The sequence below is a fragment of the Agelaius tricolor genome, unplaced genomic scaffold (assembly GCF_023055355.1).
Source record: "Agelaius tricolor isolate 1412-34295 unplaced genomic scaffold, bAgeTri1.0.p SCAF_43, whole genome shotgun sequence".
NCBI classification, from domain to species: domain Eukaryota; kingdom Metazoa; phylum Chordata; class Aves; order Passeriformes; family Icteridae; genus Agelaius; species Agelaius tricolor.
Window position 1 is genome coordinate 757,735 of NW_027269303.1, and position 5,085 is coordinate 762,819.

The window sequence follows — 5,085 nt, forward strand, 5'->3', positions numbered from 1 at the left end:
CCCCTGGACCTTCAGAGGAAGACCAGACCCTTCTACAGGATCACTGCTTGGACAGAATCACGTTCATCTCTCCAACAGGACTGCAGCCACCATTTCATGGGACTGCAGCCACCACCCTGAGCAGCAACAGGGTGTCAGGTTATATCCTGACTCTGTCAGTTTAAGGCAGTGTTTCTGTAGCATTGCCTTGATCTTCTTTTCTTATGAAATTGTAATTCTGGTTTAGACTCTCCCCCAGGTTTGCCTTGAAACCAGTAAAAAATTCAATGCGCTCATCCCTTGCTTTCCTCCCAGAACAGGATTTCACATCCCCAAACCTTTGCCAGATGGAGGAGGAGGCTGCAAGGAAGAGGAAGGAGCCCCGGGACATTCAGGCAGGTGAGGAGGAAGTCAGTGCCCCTTTCCCCCTCTCTCCTGCTCCATCTCCCAGCCCAGCACAGCCCCCGGCTGCAGGACAACCCTGCTGCCAACCCCGTCCTGCTGGGGATGCACTGGGGAGATCTCCTTCCCCTTCCCTCTGGCACGGAGGCAAATCCCATCCTCTCCTTGGCCTTCCTCTCCCCAGGAAGGAGCTGAGCATGGAGACCAGAGAGGAGAAATCCCCAGGGCAGGACCTCATGGATGAGGCCATTTTGAGTGACTCCAGGGTACAGGAATCCAATGGGGAGGAAAATCCCCAGAGATCCCACAGGAGGAGGGGCTCCAAACCCAGCCCAGGGTGCTCTGAGGAGGAAAGACCCACCCTGAGCCAGGAAGGTGGACAGAGCTTCAGCCAGAGCATGGAGCTGGTGGGCCATGGGCAGCTTCACAATGGGGAGAAGCCCCACAAGTGCTTGGAGTGTGGGAAGAGCTTCAGGCAGAGCAGCACCCTGATCAGCCACCAGATGATCCACACTGGGGAATGGCCCTACAAGTGTGGGGAGTGTGGGAAGGGCTTCAGCTGCAGCTCTGCCCTCATCATCCACCAACGCATCCACACTGGGGAGAGGCCCTACGAGTGTCCTGAGTGTCAGAAGAGGTTTCAGACCAGCTCCAGTCTCCTCCAGCACCAGCAGATTCACACTGATGAGAGGCCCTTCCGCTGCCCTGACTGTGGGAAGAGCTTCAAGCGCAACTCCACCCTCATCACCCACCAGCGCATCCACGCTGGGGAGAGGGAGAGGCCCTACGAGTGTCCCCAGTGTCAGAAGAGGTTTTACACCAACTCCGATCTCCTCCTGCATGAGCGGATTCACACGGATGAGAGGCCCTTCCGCTGCCCTGACTGTGGGATGGGCTTCAAGCGCAACTCCCACCTCATCAGGCACCGGTGGATCCACACCGGGGAGAAGCCCTACGAGTGTGGGGAATGTGGGATGAGCTTCAGCCAGAACTCTAACCTGATCTCCCACCAGAAGACCCACACCAGGGAACAACCCTATGAGTGTGGGGAATGTGGGAAGAGTTTTAGGCAGAAGTCTCTCTTGATCTGCCACCAGAGGATCCACACTGGGGAAAGGCCATACAACTGCGGGGAATGTGGGATGACCTTTAGTAGGAAGACCCAAATGATCATCCACCAAATGATCCACACAGGGGAGAGGCCCTACCAGTGCCCTGAGTGTGGGAAGAGGTTTCACACCAGCTCTCAGCTCCTCCAGCATCAGCGCATTCACACGGATGAGAGGCCCTTCTTCTGCCCCGACTGCGGGAAGGGCTTCAAGCACAACTCCACCCTCGTCACCCACCGGCGCATCCACACTGGGGAGAGGCCCTACGAGTGTCCCCAGTGTGGGAAGAGCTTCACCAGCAGCTCTCACTTGAGCAGACACCAACGGAGGCACGAGTAAAAGAAGCCCTGCACATGCCCCAACTGCAGGAAGAGTTTAATGCACTGCTCCAGCTTTATCCCCCATTGGAGACCCCACGTTGGGAAGAGCCCTGGTGATCCATGTTCCCTGTGATCCATGCTGGGAAGACACCTGTCCCTTTTCCCGCCCCTGCCAATGACCTGATGTGGGATTGGAGAACATGAGGGTCTGGCCATGGCCCTGTCATTACATTCACTCCCACCTCAGGTCATTGCCAGGGGCAGGAAAGGGACTCTCTCTCTCTCTCTCTCCCTGAGGAAAAGGGTGTCCTTTCCAGATAGGAGGAAATACATTGCCAGGAAGAACTAGTTGTTGATGCTGTAGTTTTCTCTGTAAATAGTTTTACTTATCCCTTCTGTTATCAATATTGTTTTTGTTCCTGTTTGTTCTTTATCTCGTTGCAGTTCCCAATAAATTGTTCTTATCCCAGCCCGGGATCTTTGCCTTTTGTGCTTTCCATGGCAGGCGGGAGGGCAGCGAGGGCAGCGCGGTTTTAGCGGGAGCAGGAAATTGGGGAATCCCATTGCTGAAGCCCGGCCCGTGGAAAGCGAGCATCCCAGCTGGTGCCAGCCCTGGTGGCCATGGCAACCACCCCTGGCATGGGGTCTCCATGGAGCTGCCAAGGGACTGAGCATAGCAACAGGGGGCTGGTGATGGTTGCCATGGAAACTGCCCATAGTAACAGAGGACTGGTGATGGTTGCCTGCTAAGGATCAGATTTGTCACAGGCCCTCAGAAGGGTTCCATGGGGACATTCCAAGAATCTCCAGGCTGCTCCAGAGCTGGAATGTCACAGGCAGGGCTCCATGGAGACCTCCGAGGGGTTTCTGGGATGGTAAAGAGCCCTGTGGTCAGAGGCAGTCACAGCCATTCCATGGTGACATCCCAGGAGTCCCCAGGCTGCCAGAGAGCTGGGTTGTCCCAGACACTCACAGGGGTTCCTGTGATGGGCACAGTGGGAGCTTCAGGCAACATTTATTAGAGGAGCTCCTGTTGGGTCACAAGGTGCAGAAACGATCCCCAATGCTCCCCACAGATCCCCAAATGTCACTGTGTAATCAGTGTTCCGTGCTTTCTTTCCAATGGAAAACAACCATCCTTATCCTCCAGGTGTCCATGTCTGAAATTGGGATTCCACCTCCAAAATTCTGGATATCCAAAGGTTGCTCCCAGGCACAATCTGCCAGTACCATCAAGCCTGGCTGGCCTTGGCCTCTGGTGGCTGCCCCTGCAACACTGGGGCTGGGTCCTTCCCTTCCCATGGAGATCACTGGGACACTGTGGAGACCTCATGGAACCAAGGGGATCCTTGTGGCACCACTGGAGCCCATGGAACCAAGGGGCCATGGTGACCCAGCGGGGCTTCATGGAACCCAGAGACCATTCTGGCTCTGTGGGGCCTGATGGAACCATGGAGACCATTGGGACCCTTCAGGGCCTGGTGTCACCAAGGGGGCATTATGACACCTCAGGGCCTCAGGGAAACAAGGGACCATTGGGACAATGTGGGGCCCCATGGAACTGAGGGTACATGGAACAGGCCTGGCTGGCTTGGCCTCCCAGGGCCACCTGACAGGTCTGGCTGATGTGGGGATGTCAAGGAATGCCTCTCATCAGCTCCTGGAACACTGGGGCTCCGTGCTTTCCTTGCTATAGAAAAGAACCCTCCCTCTTTTTAAATGTCCATTGCCAAAATTGGTATTCTCTCTAAAAATTTTCCTATATGCAAGAGTTTCTCTCAGAAAAAAACCTGCCACTTCTGGCTGGCCTTGTCCTCTGGTGGTCACCTCTCTTCTGCCTGGCAAACACTGGGGCTCTGTTCCTTCCTTCCTATGGAAAAGAACCAACCTTCATGTCCAGGGTCCATGGCCAAAATTAGAATTTGGCCTCCCAAATTCCATATATCCAAAGATTGGTCCCAGACAACAGTAGCAAGGACAGACAGGTCAGGCTGGCCGTGTCCTCTGGTGATTTTCTTAGACTCTGAGCTGAATGCTTTCAGTTGAAAAAAACTTGGAAAGGGCCCAGAGATCTCCCAAGAAGCGTTTTTGAGGACTTGGGCACATATGCACTATATATGGACAAAGGAGCTCTTGGCTCTGTGCTGTTGGGAGGGTTTGGCATCATAGAAGTGATGTTCTAAGAGAAGCTGCTAGCAGTTTCCTCCACGTCTGACAAAAAAAAACTGAGTAATTATCTTTGAGAATTGACAATCTGTTAAACCAGTAAGGAAACTGTACACGCCTCTGTGAAGACACATGTTAAAGATGGGAAAGCCTGGGAGGGTCTCTTTCCCTTCTGGCTGGCACAGAGGTAACAAGGCCAGCCCAGCTCCCCATCTCAGCCAGGGCGGGCCATGTGGGTTCTCTGCTTGCTTTTTCTACTTCTCTTGGGCTTGGGATTGAAGGCACTTGAGATGACAGTACGTGTTCAGACTCAGGTGTTTATTGTTTCTTACCCATGTTACATTCTTAAGGCCGTGAGTTCTGCACTCTTTCATTAGCAGGGCACAAAATGGCTAACTATCTCTTGTTACAAGGTCTTTTAAGGCTAAACTATCCAATTAAGAAAAGATACCTAAATTATTTTCCCTTTTAACCCAATAATTGATCATTTGAAGCCTGCAATGCAGACTTTTATGTCCAATTACAAAATACCACCCAAACCCATGAAGAAGAAGGAAGAAGGTGAAGAAGAAGGAAGAAGGTGAAGAAGAAGGAAGAAGGTAAAGAAGAACAAGCTGTCTTCACCCTAAAACCTCCATCTGGCTTCATATTTATTATTATCTTCTAAAACCCCGAAGTCTTAAGATTTTTCTGTGATATTATACACTTCTAACCAACTACACACCCATAATCCCAATGCTATTGATCAATTTTGGAAGCCTTCTCCACAGCCTCAGGTCAAATGCAGTGTTCTCTTGCAGGTCTGTGCCTTTCAGCAGAGAAAGTTTAAATTTCTCAGCATCCAGGGTTCCAGCAAGGCCGGGCGGCTCCTGCCGTGGGGCCGGGCCCCTTCCCAGGGACCCCGCCAGGCCCCATCGGCTGCCGGGCAGGGCAGGGGAGGCCGCGGGGCCGAGGCCGGGCCGGGCCATGGCTGCAGTTGGGAACATCTGGGCCCTGCTGAGCCCTGCCCCGCCGCCAGCCCGGGCCCAGCCAGGATCCGCCGGGCCCCAGGAGCAGCCCCGGGCCGGGCCGGCTCGGCCAAGATTCTGCCACCCTTGGGCTTCAGCCGC

The 5,085-nt window shown here is 53.9% G+C and overlaps 1 pseudogene; it reads left to right on the forward strand.

Annotated features, from left to right (window-relative positions):
• The first annotated feature begins 578 nt into the window (after nucleotides 1-578).
• Nucleotides 579-1,943, forward strand: LOC139604028 (zinc finger protein 271-like; annotated as a pseudogene).
• The last annotated feature ends 3,142 nt before the right edge of the window (nucleotides 1,944-5,085 follow it).